The sequence below is a fragment of the Budorcas taxicolor genome, chromosome X, assembly GCF_023091745.1.
Source record: "Budorcas taxicolor isolate Tak-1 chromosome X, Takin1.1, whole genome shotgun sequence".
In the NCBI taxonomy this organism is placed as follows: domain Eukaryota; kingdom Metazoa; phylum Chordata; class Mammalia; order Artiodactyla; family Bovidae; genus Budorcas; species Budorcas taxicolor.
The window spans coordinates 21835535-21853145 of record NC_068935.1 but is presented as its reverse complement, the minus strand read 5'-3'; positions in this window follow the sequence as shown (position 1 = coordinate 21853145).

Here is a 17611-nt window from a genome sequence, read left to right as displayed (position 1 = left end):
CAGGGAAAACCGCTAGACCATTCAGGTATGACCTAAATCAAATCCCTTATGATTATACAGTGGAAGTGAGAAATAGATTTAAGGGTCTAGATCTGATAGATAGAGTGCCTGATGAACTGTGGAATGAGGTTCTTGACACTGTACAGGAGATAGGGATCAAGACCATCCCCATGGAAAAGAACATACTTAAAGTGATGAAAGAGAAAAACCTACAGCCCAGATTACTGTACCCAGCAAGGATCTCATTCAAATATTAAGGAGACATCAACAGTTTTAGAGACAAGCAAAAACTGAGAGAATTCAGCACCACCAAACCAGCTCTTCAAAAAATGCTAAAGGATCTTCTCTAGACAGGAAAAACAGAAAAGGTGTATAAATTCTAACTCAAAACAACAAAGTAAATGGCTATGGGATCATCTGTCCATTCAGTTCAGGTCAGTCACTCAGTCGTTTCTGACTCTTTGCACCCCATAAATCGCAGCATGCCGGCCTACCTGTACATTACCAACTCCCGGAGTTCACTCAGACTCATGTCCATTGAGTCAGTGATACCATCCAGCCATCTCATCCTCTGTCATCCTCTTCTCCTCCTGCCCCCAATCCCTCTCAGCATCAGAGATTTTTCCAACGGGTCAACTCTTCGCATGAGGTGGCCAAAGTACTGGAGTTTCAGCTTTAGCATCATTCCTTCCAAAGAAATCCCAGGGCTGATATCCTTCAGAATGGATTGGCTGGATCGAATAGATGTTTTTCTGGAACTCTCTTGCTTTTTCCATGATCCAGCCGATGTTGGCACTTTTATCTCTGGTTCCTCTGCCTTTTCTAAAACCAGCTTGAACATCTGGAAGTTCACGGTTCACATATTGCTGAAGCCTGGCTTGGAGAATTTTGAGCATTACTTTACTAGCATGTGAGATGAGTGCAATTGTGTGGTAGTCTGAGCATTCTTTGGCATTGCCTTTCTTTGGGATTGGAATGAAAAGTGACCTTTTCCAGTCCTGTGGCCACTGCTGAGTTTTCCAAATTTGCTTGTGTATTGAGTGCAGAACTTTCACAGCATCATCTTTCAGGATTTGAAATAGCTCAACTGAAATTCCATCACCTCCACTAGCTTTGTTTGTAGTGATGCTTTCTAAGGCCCACTTGACTTCACATTCCAGGATGTCTGGCCCTAGGTGGGTGATCACACCATCGTGATTATTGGGTCATGAATATCTTTTTTGTACAGTTCTTCCATGTATTCTTGCCACCTCTTCTTAATATCTGCTGCTTCTGTTAGATCCATACCATTTCTGTCCTTTATCAAGCCCATCTTTGCATGAAATGTTCCCTTGGTATCTCTAATTTTCTTGAAGAGTTTTCTAGTCTTTCCCATTCTGTTCTTTTCCTCTATTTCTTTGCATTGATCGCTGAAGAAGGCTTTCATATTTCTTCTTGCTATTCTTTGGAAGTCTGCATTCAGATGCTTGTATCTTTCCTTTTCTCCTTTGCTTTTCACCTCTCTTCTTTTCACAGCTATTTGTAAGGCCTCCCCAGACAGCCATTTTGCTTTTGTGCACTTCTTTTCCATGGGGATGGTCTTGATCCCTGTCTCCTGTACAATGTCACGAACCTCAGTCCATAGTTCATCAGACACTCTATCTATCAGATCTTGTCCCTTAAATCTATTTCTCACTTCCACTGTATAATCATAAGGGATTTGATTTAGGTCATGTCTAAATGGTCTAGTGGTTTTGCCCGCTTTCTTCAATTTAAGTCTGAATTTGGCAATAAAGAATTTATGATCTGAGCCACAGTCAACTCCCAGTCTTGATTTTGCTGACTGTATAGAGCTTCTCCATCTTTGGCTACAAAGAATATAATCAGTCTGATTTCGGTGTTGACCATCTGGTGATGTCCATGTGTAGAGCTTTTCCCTGTGTTGTTGGAAGAGGTTGTTTGCTGTGATCAGTGTGTTCTCTTGGGAAAGCTCTATTAACCTTTGCCTGCTTCATTCCATACTCCAAGGCCAAATTTGCCTGTTACTCCAGGTGTTTCTTGAAGTCCTACTTTTGCATTCCAGTCCCCTATAATGAGAAGAACATCTTTTTTGGGTGTTAACTCTAAAATGTCTTGTAGGTCTTCATAGAACCATTCAACTTCAGCTTCTTCAGCATTACTCTTTGGGGCATAGACTTGGATTACTGTGATATTGAATGGTTTGCCTTGGAGACAAACAGAGATCATTCTGTCGTTTTTGAGATTGCCTCCAAGTACTGCATTTTGGACTCTTTTGTTGACCATGATGGCTACTCCATATCTTCTGAGGGATTCCTGACCACAGTAGTAGATGTAATGGTCATCTGAGTTAAATTCACCCATTCCAGTCCATTTTATTTCACTGATTCCTAGAATGTCAATGTTCACACTTGCCATCTCCTGTTTGACCACTTCCAATTTGCCTTGATTCATGGACCTAATAGAAAACCCTAAAGCCTCCACCAGAAAATAACTAGTGCTAATCAATGAATATAGTAAAGTTGCAGAATATAAAATCAACACACAGAAATCCCTTGCATTCCTATACACTAACAATGAGAAAACAGAAAGAGAAATTAAGGAAACAATTTCATTCACCATTGCAATGATATGAATAAAATACTTAGGAATAAATCTACCTAACGAAACAAAAACCTATATATAGAGAACTGTAAAACACTGATGAAAGAAATCAAAGATGACACAAATAGATGGAGAAATGTACCATGTTCATGGATAGGAAGAATCAATATAGTGAAAACGAGTATACTTCCCAAAGCGATCTATAGATTCAATGCAATCCCTATCAAGCTACCAATGACATTTTTCACAGAACTAGAACAAATAATTTAACAATTTGTATGGAAATACAAAAACCCTTGAACAGCCAAAGCAATCTTCAGAAAGAAGAATGGAACTGGAAGAATCAGCCTGCCTGATTTCAGACTATACTACAAAGCTACAGTCATCAAGACAGTATGGTACTGGCACAAAAACAGAAATATAGATCAATGGAACAAAATAGAAAGCCCAGGGATAAATTCACAAACCTATGGACACCTTATCTTTGACAAAGGAGGCAAGAATATACAATGGATTAAAGACAATCTCTTTAACAAGTGGTGCTGGGAAAACTGGTCAACTACTTCCAAAAGAATTAAACTAGAACACTTTCTAACACCATACACAAACATAAACTCAAAATGGATTAAAGATCTAAATATAAGACCAGAAACTATAAAACTCCTATAGGAAAACATAAGCAAAACACTCTCTGACATAAATCACAGCAGGATCCTCTATGAGTCACCTCCCAGAGTAATGGAAATAAAAGCAAAAATAAGGAAATGGGACCTAATTAAACTTAGAAGCTTTTGCACAATGAAGGAAACTGTTAGAAAGTTTAAAAGACAGACTTCAGAATGGGAGAAAATAATAGCAAATGAAGCAGCTGACAAAGAAGTAATCTCAAAATTATACAAGCAGCTCCTGCAGCTCAAGTCCAGAAAAATAAACTACCCAATCCAAAGATGGGCCAAAGAACTAAACAGACATATCAAGAAGACATACAGATGGCTAAAAAACACATGAAAAGATGCTCAACATCACTCATCATCAGAGAAATGCAAATCAAAACCACAATGAGGTACCATCTCATGCTGGTCTGAATGGCTGCTATCCAAAAGTCTACAAACAATAAAGCCTGGAGAGGGTGTGGAGAAAAGGGAACCCTCTTACACTGTTGGTGGGAATGCAAACTGGTACAGCCACTATGGAGAACAGTGCAGAGATTCCTTAAAAAACTGGAAATAGAACTTCCATACAACCCAGCAATCCCACTGCTGGGCATACACACCAAGGAAACCAGAATTGAAAGAGACACATGTACCCCAATGTTCATTGCAGCACTGTTTACAATAGCCAGGACATGGAAGCAACCTAGATGTCCATCAGCAGACAAATGGATAAGAAAGCTGTGATACATATACACATGGGAATATTACTCAGCTATTAAAAAGAATGCATTTGAATCAGTTCTATTGAGGTGGATGAAACTGGAGCCTACTATAGAGAATGAAGTAAGCCAGAAAGAAAGACACTAATACAGTATATTAATGCATATATATGGAATTTAGAAAGATGGTAACAATGATCCTATATGCCAGACAGCAAAAGAGACACAAATGTAAAGAACAGACTGTTGGACTCTGCGGGAGAAGGCGAGGGTGGGATAATTTGAGAGAATAGCATTGAAACATTTATATTATCATGTGTGAAATAGACTGGCTGTCCAGATTTGTTGCCTGAAACAGGGTGCTCAGGGCTGGTGCACTCTGATGACACTGAGGGATGGGATGGGGAGGGAGGTGTGATGGGGTTTCAGGATGGGGAACACATGTACACCCATTGCTGATTCATGTCAATCTATGGCAAAAACTACTACAATATTGTAAAGTAATTAGCCTCCAATTAAAATAAATTAATTAAGTAAAAACTAAGTGGTACCATTTTTATATGCTGCAGAGTTCCTGCTAGACTTCAACCTTCTATATGGAGTTTTCTAAAATTGTTTAGGCTATGAAGTAAGGACAAGGGTGAAGGAGGAAGGGAGAGCAAAGACTTTTTTTTGGCCTTATAAGAAGGCATAACTGGATTATATGCTGAATATATCCTTGCCTGTGTACAGAAAATTATCCCCACTGCTTTGGTTTTAAGGCAAAACTCACCTAAATATAACTGGGGCCAAATCTTACCAATTTTTGTCAATAAAGCTTTATTGGAACACAGCTACCTCCATTTGGTTATGTATTATCTATGGCTGTTTACATGCTACACGGGGAGAGTTGAACATTTGGAATAGAGAACATGTCCCACAAAGCCTAAAATATTTACTATCTGGGCTTCTACAGAAAAAAGGTTACCAATTCCTAGTTTAAGAAACAAAATATTTCTACCTATGGATCTGTATGGGACTGCCTCCTGAGGTCCTCAGCCTGTAAGTCACATCTTTTAGAGGTTTCTTCTTGGGTATAAAACAAGACATGTGCTTTATATTTGGTTAGCAAGCTTTGTTAATTGTCTTAATTTGCCTAGAAGACCTTTCCTAAAGGATCCTTAGTGATATTTTTTAAGGCACTGAAAAAAGACTATATTATCTCTTTTGCCTCACAAATTTAATTTGAGCTTTTAGAATCAAACTTTTATTTTATCTTATTTTTATTACTCTAAACGAGGAATGAGAACAGTTGTGCACAGATTTCTTTAACTGGCCTCTTCCTCCCCACCCCTCAAAGGGAAATGAAGCAATGTTGCCACTATGTTCTGGTTTAAATGGGAGATGGTCTTCCCAAGATTCAGAGAGAAAAGTTGCTCTAACAAATATTTTAACAAATAACTATTTTATATTTATTTAAAATATGCACGCCCATCCAGATATCTAACACACTGACTCAGATCCACTGGACACTTCTTCCTCAAAGAAATGGTACCCTCCCTGGTCTATGTTACCTGTGCTTATTTTATGATAGCACCAGTGCAATACTATTTGCACAGAATTGGTTCAGACTTGTCAAGGGTCAAAGTCAACCAAGTTAACTTCAAGGATTTAGAAGTGATTTACATCCTTTTAAGTGTGTTGGAGCCCAAGCCCACTCCTATCACCATAAAATATAGTATTTCTTTTTCATTATCCTAGTAAATATATTTCATATACATACTACATTTTATGGTTTGTCCTGGTAATTTTCAGCAGTCACAGGCATTTGCTTATCATTCAGCAGAAGTCTGCACAGTCATTTTAGATGATTCCCTTTCCTTAGGCACTCCTCTGCTTCTGGTTTCTTCAAGAACTTCCAAGTTTTAAAGTTCTAGCTCTAGAAATCAATAGGTCAGAGAAGTAACTTAGTTTTAGGACCATTCAGGTATTGTAGGAAAAAAAAAAAAAAAATATATATATATATATATATATATATATATATATATATATATATATATTCAAACCTAGAGTTTCCAATGCTGATAACTTTTAAAATTCAGCCAAGTTACTGCTCATCTAATTATAGACTGAAAAAGAAGAGTGAAAATCATATCTAAGAACAGAGCTGTAAGGTAATCCCTCTATTTGTTTAATTCTAGAAAATCACTAGATTTTTCTACATGTTTTTATAAGACTAAATGAAAGGAAGTCCAGTGGGGGCCTAAAAGAATATGAAACAAAGTTAACTGATTTACTTTATATCAAAGGACAATTTCAAAAGGCTTCCCTCAATACTCTATGGTTCCTAAATTGCTTTTCATATTAAAAAATAAGAAGTTAGCTATGTTTGGTGTCTTTTCTAAGTAATTCTAATAATCTTTGTGATAAAGGTGGTTGTCCTTGTCAAATTATCTCTCTTTATAAAAGATAAAGCTAATTCCCACCCTAACTCCATACTTACAGAAGTCTCAGAGACCCTCAAGAAATAGTGAACTCACCTTGCCTATATTGAGCTAAAAGCATCTCTCATGGGTACAAGGAGCCAAATGAATCTTGAGACTGAGCTATCTATAGCTGCTGCGGCGGCGGCTGCTGCTGCTGCTGCTGCTTCAGTTGTGTCCGACTCTGTGCGACCCCAGAGATGGCAGCCCACCAGGCTTCCCCGTCCCTGGGATTCTCCAGGCAAGAACATTGGAGTGGGTTGCCATTTCCTTCTCCAATGCATGAAAGTGAAAAGTGAAAGTGAAGTTGCTCAGTCGTGTCCGACTCCTAAAGACCCCATGGACTGTAGCCTACCAGGCTCCTCCGTCCATGGGATTTGCCAGGCAAGAGTACTGGAGTGGGTTGCCATTGCCTTCTCCTATCTATAGCTAAATAAATTCTATCCAACAACTGGCCATTTTGAAAATAACCCACTACTAACAGAGTACCAGAATCAATTCAAATTATTATTATTATATTGGCCAGTTTAATACAATCTACTTTTCCTTTTCTTCCAAACCAGTTTCTATAAAAACAAAAACTTTCTGCTCTTCAGGGGAAAAAAAAAAAGTTCTCCTAATTTTCAAAGTCTGAATTTTGAAGCAACTATCAACTAATTTGCTGCTTAGAACAGAGTCCCATTATTAGCAGCAGCCACTGTGTACATTTCATTCATGGAAGCACAACCAATGTCTGTGTGACTGTGTTAAAGTGATGTGCAAGCCTAACAGCTGGTCATAGCACAGTGAGAAGAACTGTTTTCACTCTTTCTCTATCAAACCAAAAGCAAAACTAAACATAAAAGTTTCAGTACACTTTCTATTTCTATAGCAATCAAGCCAAACACAAGCAATACACGTTCACAATGTCAAGATAAGAAAGAAAAATGTATAAAGGACTTATGAAAGCAAATATTAATTTTGAAAATGATTAAATGAAAGCTATAACCACATCTCATCATTTTGTCTGCATTTGTTTGTTCGAAATCTAAAATATGCAACACAAAAGCCCACTTCAATGTTCAAGTTAATAAAAGACAAGCCAAGTTTAAATATTTATACTGAGAATTTTTCTCATGGCATTTAAATTAAAACAGATGTAGCTTAGAGGAATTTACAAATAAAGCAGATGAAATTTCTGATATAATCTTGATGTCTTACTATTAAGGATATGTCTAGTTAATGTGAATGATAAACTATAAGGATCTTCATATCATTATTAAAATTAATGCATCATAAGTTTATGGACTCAAATTCTTATACTCTAAATATGTGACTCTGGCATGGAAAATAAGTAAGTATTTGAGTTATATATGTATGTGTGTGTACATGTGTACAAAGGTGCATGGCTGGACCAGATCAAAGAAAAAAAATTATAAGATCTCCATTTGAAAGGAGGAAAAATAATTTCTGGACGATGAAAATATACCATATGAAATAATCTGTGATACATGCTTGAGTAGTACACTAGTGATAAAGAAATCCATATGGGCTAAGGTCATCTGAATCTTTACACACAGGTAAGATAGAAAAGTCAGAGGAACCAGAGTTCAAATTGCCAACATCCACTGGATCATGGAAAAAGCAAGAGAGTTCCAGAAAAACATCTATTTCTGCTTTATTGACTATGCCAAAGCCTTTGCCTGTATGGATCACAATAAACTGTGGAAAATTCTGAAAGAGATGGGAATAGCAGACCACCTAACCTGCCTCTTGAGAAATCTGCATGCAGGTCAGGAAGCAACAGTGAGAACTGGACATGGAACAACAGACTGGTTCCAAATAGGAAAAGGAGTGTGTCAAGGCTGTATATTGTCACCCGGCTAATTTAACTTCTATGCAGAGTACATCATGAGAAACACTGGACTGGAAGAAACACAAGCTGGAATCAAGATTGCCAGGAGAAATATCAATAACCTCAGATACGCAGATGACACCACCCTTATGGCAGAAAGTTAAGAGGAACTAAAAAGCCTCTTGATGAAAGTGAAAGAGGAGAGTGAAAATGTTGGCTTAAAGTTCTACATTCAGAAAATGAAGATCATGGCATCCGGTCCCATCACTTCATGGGAAGTAGATGGGGAAACAGTGGAAACAGTGTCAGACTTTATTTTGGGGGGCTCCAAAATCACTGCAGATGGTGATTGCAGCCATGAAATTAAAAGAGGCTTATTCCTTGAAAGAAAAGTTATGACCAACCTAGATAGTATATTCAAAAGCAGAGACATTACTTTGCCGACTAAGGTCTGTCTAGTCAAGGCTATGGTTTTTCCTGTGGTCATGTATGGATGTGAGAGTTGGACTGTGAAGAAGGCTGAGCACTGAAGAATTGATGCTTTTGAACTGAGGTGTTGGAGAAGACTCTTGAGAGTCCCTTTGCCTGCAAGGAGATCCAATCAGTCCATTCTGAAGGAGATCAGCCCTGGGATTTCTTTGGAAGGAATGATGCTAAAGCTGAAACTCCAGTACTTTGGCCACCTCATGCGAAGAGTTGAGTCATTGGAAAAGACTCTGATGCTGGGAGAGATTGGGGGCAGGAGGAGAAGGGGACGACAGAGGATGAGACGGCTGGATGGCATCACGGACTCGATGGACGTGAGTCTGAGTGAACTCCGGGAGTTGGTGATGGACATGGAGGCCTAGCATGCTGCAGTTCATGGGGCCGCAAAGAGTCGGACACGACTGAGTGACTGAACTGAACTGAACTGAAGATAGGCTGCAGTCCTTGGGGTCGTGAAGAGTCAGACACGACTGAACGACTTCACTTTGACTTTTCACTTTCATGCATGGGAGAAGGAAATGGCAACCCACTCCAGTGTTCTTGCCTGGAGAATCCCAGGTACGGGGGAGCCTGGTGGGCTGCCGTCTATGGGGTCACGCAGAGTTGGACACGACTGAAGCGACTTAGCAGCAAGATGCAAATAAATAGAAAGGCAGAAATTAGTACTATTTGTTCAGTAGACAATGACAACATCTCTGGGCTAGTGTTTTCCTAAAGTTTTGCAAACAATCAAATAGAAATAGAACAAAAGACAGGTATGTGCTCATTTACAAATGTTAAATTAAAAATAAAATAATAGATGTTTCATAGACACACTTTTAATGCATTATGAGGAGTCTTTGAGACAAAAAAATTGCAATTTTCTTTTTTTCCCTCTTTATAAGAATGATTAATTCAAGCTCTGACATCCTGATGCTACTCTTAGTGAGAAAAGTACTTCCTCTCATGTCATAGAAGTCTACCTTAGAGGATACACTTGGCATTTATGACTTAATTCTTAAATGAATTGAATCTCATTCAAAATTCATTGTAATGGCAAATCTCTGATACCAATTTAGAAAGTTGGAAATATAACCATAATTATGCATTTAACCATAATTTTGGAGCTATATAAAGATTATGAATAATTCACTTAGCACACTACTCTTTATTTATTTGCAGTCTAGTAAATAAACTACAATATATATATCTGTTGGGCTTGAGAGTAGGTCTACCCAATGTAATCCTTGTGTTTACACTATATATAGTTTTTGTAGATGACACAAATTTCACAATTTAGAGAAGCAATAAATAACAATTTTAATATATTTATAAATGTAAACACATTTAACATTAATAAATCCCTTATTAAAATATATTGGATTTACACTTACAATGTATAAATTTGCAAAAAGCCATGATTCCTAACTTAACACTGTGAACAACCCAAGTAAGGTGTAAAATCATAATTTTTAAATTCATCAGACAGTTGAGAACACAAATAAAACTAAATTAACTAATCTTCAGAAAGTGATTATTTCCAAGTAAAGGAAAAAAAAAAACAAACCCATAGCTTCCTTTATCAGTCCAGTACTTTTGCCTGGAAAATCCCATGGGTGGAGGAGCCTGGTGGACTGCAGTCCATGGGGTCGCTGGGAGTCAGACATGACTGAGCGACTTAACTTTCACTTTCATGCATTGGAGAAGGAAATGACAACCCACTCCAGTGTTCTTGCCTGGAGAATCCCAGGGACAGGAGAGTCTAGTGGGTTGCCATCTATGGTGTCACACAGAGTCAGACATGACTGAAGTGACTTAGCAGCAGCAGCAACATAGTGCTGAATACAAAGGAGAGTATTGTGAAGAAGGAGACCTTTTCATTGACCCAAAAGACAGTCAGCAAAGCTGTAAAGCATTAAGAGAACTCAAGAGTCATACTACTACTCAAATTTCCAGCAATTTGAAGGAGAAAAACATAGCCCCATCCTGAAAACAACTAAATTCACTAGTAAGAAGAATCTAAATAAAACTGAAAAAAGTGAAAATAGGTAAAAATCAGGTCAAAAGTTTGCTAAGGTGTTGACATTTTAAAAAAGCATCTCTAAAATAAATAGTATGCTAAAAATCTAGTGGCAAAGGTAGACAACATGCATTAACAGAAGAGGAATTTCATTAGAAAAGATGGAAATTGTAAATGAAAAATAAAATAATAAAAACAAATAAGAATGTTAACAATGAAAATGACTATACAAGAGGTGACTAAATTTGATGGGCCTAACAACAACTCAGACAGTAAAAGGATCTGTCTGCAATGCAGGAGACCTGGGTTTGATTCCTGGGTTGGGAAGATCCCCTGGAGAAGGGAATGGCAACCCACTCTAGTATCCTAGTCTGGAGAATTCCATGGACAGAGGGCTACAGTCCATGGGGTTGCAAAGAATTGGACATGATGGAGTGACTAACACTCACAGCAGGCTGAACACAACAGAGAAAAATATTACTGAACTTGAAGAAAAGTAAAACAAAAACAAGTCAAGCAAATGTGGGATATGTGGGATGCTATAATATGCATGTAATTAGAGCCCCAGAAGGAAGAAGAGAGAGCATAAGGTAGAATAAATATTTGAAGAGAAAGCAGCTAAAAAGTTTTTTGATTGATAATTGTAATGACAAATTAAAATGGTAAGTGGCATCTGACCACAGAACTATGAATCTCAGCTAAGCTCATAAAAGATAAATAAAAGGAGCACACACTTATAGCACTTCATAGCTAGATAGCGTAAAACCAAAGATTATAAAGTTCTTAACAGCAATCAGAGTGGGAAAAAAGACAAATTCTGTAAAGGGTTATAATGACAATAATGTTGGATAACTTACTGATACAAATGGCCAAGCACAGCACAAAATAGAGCAATGTCTTTATTGGGAAAAAAAGCTGCCAACCAAGAATTCTATATTCAACAAAAATGTCCTTCACATATATCATTCTTAAAAAGAAAAGATAGGAAATGTGTTCATAAGGGTATTGAAAAATTTTAATAAATTTTCGGGAATCTAGAAGTCCATGCACATGTGAAAGGTTATATGAATGCTCAGGAAAGAACTGAGAAGGTACTAAATCTCACACAGGGCTAACTTTGAGGTTAGCCACAATCAGGCAGTGAGGGACAAAGGTGAGATTGCAAACTGCTTGTCTGATCACTGATGTGCCCCAACACACACACACATACACACACAAAGCCTCATGGCAAAAAGAAAAAAAAAAAACCCTGGTAGAATTACTGATTCCAAAGAATTAAGGAAATATCTGTCCAATCTTTACTAACTACTAAGCTAACCAAGCAGAGATATCTGTAGCCACACTTGAAAAAGAATACATACTTTACTGATTTAGTCCAGGAAAGTTACTAAACGACAACAGAGTACAACAATAGCAATAACAATAAACCCAGGAGGGTTCCATATCCAGAGCTGTCAGATTATACTATTTAGAATTTACAATTCTCAATGAGAAAATAACTGCAATATGCAAAAAAAAGAAAATACAAGGAAGTATATCTGTATACAATGGAGAAAAGACACTCTCTTCAATAAGTAGCACTGGGAAAATTGGACAGCTACATGTAAGAGAATGAAATTAGAACACTCCCAAAACCATACATAAAAATAAATTTAAAATGGATTAAAGAACTATTTGTAAGACCAGATACTATAAAACTCTTAGAGGAAAACATAGTCAGAACACTGTTTGACATAAATCATAGTAATATCTTTTGTGCTCCACATCCTAGAGTAATAAAAATAAAAACAAAACTAAACAAATGGGGCTTAATTAAACTTAAAAACTTTTGCACAGCTAAGCAAACCATAAACAAAATGAAAAGACAATTCACAGACTGGGAGAAAATATTTGCAAACAAAGCAACTGACAAGGGATTAATCTTCAAAATAGAAAATAGTTCCTGCAGCTCAATATAAAAACAAAAAATAATACCAATCCAATCCAATCAAAAAATGGATAGAAACCTAAATAGACCTTTTTCCAAAGAAGACATACAGAAGGGCAAAAAGTACATGAAAAGATGCTCAATTAATAGGCAAATCAAAACTAGAATGCGGTATCACATTTCACTGGTCAGAATGGCCATCATCAAAAAGTCTAGAAACAATAAAGGCTGGAGAGGGTATGGAGAAAAGGGAACCATCCTACACTGTTGGTGGGAATGTAAATTGGTATTGCAACTATGAAAAACAGTATGAAGGCTCTTTAAAGTAAAAAATACAGCTATCATATGATCCAGTAATCCCACTCCTGGGCATATATCTGGATAAAAACATGTTTTGAAAGGATACAGGAATCCCAATGTTCATTGCAGCACTGTTTACAATAACCAAGATCTGGAAGCAACATAAATGCCCATTGACAGATGAATGGATAGGAAGATGTGGTATATATATATATCCAATGGAATACTACTCAGCCATAAAAGAACAAAATAATACAATTTGCAGCAACATGGATAGAGCTAGAAATTATCATACTAAGTGAAGTAAGTCAAAGGCAAATATGATTTCACTTATATATGGAATCTTTTAAAAAATGATATAACTGAACTTATTTCCAACACAGAAATAGACACATAGACTTAGAGAATGAACTTATGGTTACCAAGGGAAAGAGTAGGAAGAGGGATAGATTGGGAGTTTTGGATTGACATGTGCACACTTAAGCCAAATTCTTTACCATCTGAGCCACCAGGGAAACTCATATTTAAAACAGATAACCAAAAAGGACCTACTGTGAAAGAAAAAGAAAGGAAAAAACTAGAAATAAATGGGAATTTCCTCATCCTAACAATGGATATCTATGAAAAACTCACAGCTAATACCTTAAATAATTGTAAAAGATGGAAAGCCTACCTCACAATACCTGGAACAGCATAACGTGTCATCTGTCACAACTTTTATTCAACATTGTATTGGAAATTCTAGTCATGGCAATTGCACGAGGAAGAACAAATTAAAGATGTCCAGATTAGAAAGGAATGAGTGAAACTACCTCTATCTTCCAACTGCATGATCTGAACAAAACTTCTAAACCATTCACAAAATCATATTAGAAATAATACATAAGTTCACCAGACCTGCAAGATACAAGATTGCCATGCAAACTTCAGTTGTATTTCTATATACTAGAAATGAACAATCTGAAATGAATTAAGAAAAAACATTCTATTTACACTTTGAATCAATAAGATTAAATGCTTGGAGATAAATTTAACCAAGCAAGTGTAAAATTTCTATACTGGAGACTACATAGTTGATAAATTCATGATAAATGAAACAAATACAAAGATATCCTATGATCATGAATTGGAAGAATAACTATATTAAGATACCAATTTTTCCAAATTGATATAGACATTGAGTCTAGTTCCTATGAAAATTCCAATACTTTTTTTGCAGAAATGGAAATCTCATAAGAAAGTTCACATGTAATTGTCAGGGACTCCAAGAAGCCAAAACAATCATGAAAAACAAAAAGAAAATTGGAGAAGTAATACTTTTTAATTGAAAAATTTATTACAAAGACAAAATAATCAAAACAATATAGAACTGGCAAAGGATACATACACATACACACAGAGATATAATATATTGATGTATACATATATTTATTTTTGAAAGTGAAAGTCGCTCAGTCGTGTCCAACCCTTTGCAACCCCATGGACTTAGTCAATGGAATTCTCCAGGGTATAATACTGGAGTGAGTAGCCTTTCCCTTCTCCAGGGGATCTTCCCAACACAGGGATCGAAACCAGGTCTCCCGCATTGCAGGCAGATCTTTTACCAGCTGAGCCACAAGGGAAGCCCAAGAATACTGGAGTATATCATATATAAGTTGATGGTGATAATTATAGATTAATAGATAGATAGATCCACTCCAGTACTCTTCCTGGAAAATCCTATGGGAGGAGCCTGGTAGGCTGCAGTCCATGGGGTCGCTAAGAGTCGGACACTACTGAGCGGCTTCACTTTCACTTTTCACTTTCATGCATTGGAGAAAGAAATGGCAACTCACTCCAGTGTTCTTGCCTGGAGAATCCCAGGGACAGGGGAGCCAGGTGGGCTGCCATCTATGGGGTCGCACAGAGTTGGACACGACTGAAGTGACTTAGCAGAGCAGATAGATAGATGGAATGAATGGATAGAATTAAGAGTTCAGAACTAAACTCTCATATTAATGGTCAACTGATTTTCAACAAGGGTCTCAAGACAATTAAATGGAAAAGAATATTATTTTTCACCAAATGGTGTTGAAACAATTGAATATCCACAGACAAAATAATTAATTTGGACACTTGTCTAACTGTTTGCAAATATTAACTCAAGATTTAAAGTGAGACCTAAATCTACAGAATTCTTAGAAGTAAATATAGGCTTAAATACTTGTTATCTTAGGAAAGTCAATAATTAACTTAAATATAATACCAAAAGCACATGCAATATAAGGACATATAGGTAAGTTAATTTCATCAAAATTAACAGCTTTGCCATTCCAAAGGACACTATTAAGAAACTAAATAAAAATAACACATAGAGTTGAAAAAGTATTGGCAAATCATATATTTGAGAAAGGTCTAGTAAGAATTCTTAGCAACTCAACTGTGAAATATAAATAAATCAATTTTTTAAATAAGCAAAAGATTTGAAAAGACAATTCTACAAAAATAATACACAATGTCTGAAACAAATGAAGAGATACTCATCATTAGTAATTATGGAAATATACTTCAAAACTACATGAAACTTTCCACTCACTTGAATAGCTATAGGTTTTTAATGGAAAACATCTAATGTTGGCAAAGATGTGGAGAAATTAGAATTCTCAAAAATGCTGGTGGGAATGCAAAAAGGTATATAAAAAAAGGAAATTCACTCTAATCCCAAAGAAAGGAAATGCCAAAGAATGTTCAAACTACTGCACAATTGCACTCATCTCACATGCTAGCAAAGTAATGCTCAAAATTCTCCAAGCCAGGCTTCAGCAGTATGTGAACCGTGAACTTCCAGATGTTCAAGCTGGTTTTGGAAAAGGCAGAGGAACCAGAGATCAAATTGCCAACATCTGTTGTATCATATAAAAAGCAAGAGAGTTCCAGAAAAACATCTACTTCTGTGTTATTGACTATGGCAAACCCTTTGACTGTGTAGATCACAACAAACTGTAGAAGATTCTGAAAGAGATGGGAATACCAGACCACCTGACCTGCCTCCTGAGAAACCTGTATGCAGGTCAAGAAACAACAGTTAGAACTGCACATAGAACAACAGACTGGTTCAAAATTGGGAAAGGAGTATGTAAAGGCTCTATATCGTCACCCTGCTTATTTAACTTATATGCAGAGTACATCAAGAGAAATGCCTGGCTGGATGAAGCACAAGCTGGAATCAAGATTGCTGGGAAAAGTATCAATAACCTCAGATATGCAAATGACACCACCCTTATGGTAGAACACAAAGAACTGAAGAGCCTCTTGATGAAAGTGAAAGAAGAGAGTGAAAAAACTGGCTTAAAGCTCAACATTCAGAAAACTAAGATCATAGCATCCAGTCCCATCATTTTATGCCAAATAGATGGGGAATCAGTGGAAACCATAACAGACTTTACTTTGGGGGCTCCAAAATCATTGCAGATAATGACTGCAGTCATGAAATCAAGACTTTTGCTCCTTGGAAGAAAAGCTATGACCAACCTAGACAGCATATTCAAAAGCAGAGACATTATTTTGCCAACAAAGTTCTGTGTAGTCAAAGCTATGGTTTTTCCAGTAGTCATGTATGGAATGAGTGTTGGATTATAAAAAATGCTGAGCACTGAATAATTGATGCTTTTGAAGTGTAGTGTTGGAGAAGACTCTTGAGAGTCCCTTGGACTGCAGGAAGATCCAACCAGTCCATTCTAAAGGAGATCAGTCCTGAATATTTATTGGAAGGACTGATGCTGAAACTGTCACTCCAATACTTTGGCCATCTGATGCAAAGAGCTGACTCATTGGAAAAGACCCTGCTGGGAAAGATTGAAGACAGGAGCAGAAGGGGACAACAGAGGATGAAATGGTTGGATAGCATCACTGACTTGATGAACATGAGTTTGAACAAGCTCTGGGAATTGGTGATGGGCAGGGAAGCCTGGCATGCTACAACCCATGGGGTTGCAAAGAATCGGACACAAATAAGTGACTGAACTGAACTGAATGCAATTATGGAAAACAATTTGAATAAATTCCTCAAAAATTTAGAGTCACCCTATAACATGGGCATTCTGTCCTGTGACTATACCCAAGATAATTGAAAACATATGTTCCCACAAAAGTCCAAATGTCTATCAACAGATGAAAGGAAAAACAAATGTGGTATATATATGCAATAGAATATCATTCAGTCATAAAAAGGAATTAAGTATTGATAAATGCTATGACGTAGATAAACCTTGAAAATATGCTAAGTGAAAGAAGCTAGATACAAGAGGCTACATATAGTGTGATTCTACTTATATGAAATGTCTTGATTAGGTAAATCCATTAAAAGCAGAATGTAGGTTATAAAGATTGCAGAAAAAGAGTAATTGGCAAGTATAAGGTTTCATTTTGAAGTCTTGGAAATATTCTAGAATTAGATAGTGATGATGCTTTTATAGGGCTCCCCAGGCAGTGCCAGTGGCAAAGAGCCTGCCTGTCAATGTAGGAAACATAAGAGATTCAGGTTCAATTCCTGGGTCAGGAAGATTCCCTGGAGGAGGGCCTGATAACCCAGTCCAGTACTCTGGCCTGGAGAATCCCTTGGACAGAGGAGCCTGGTGGGCTACAGTCCAAA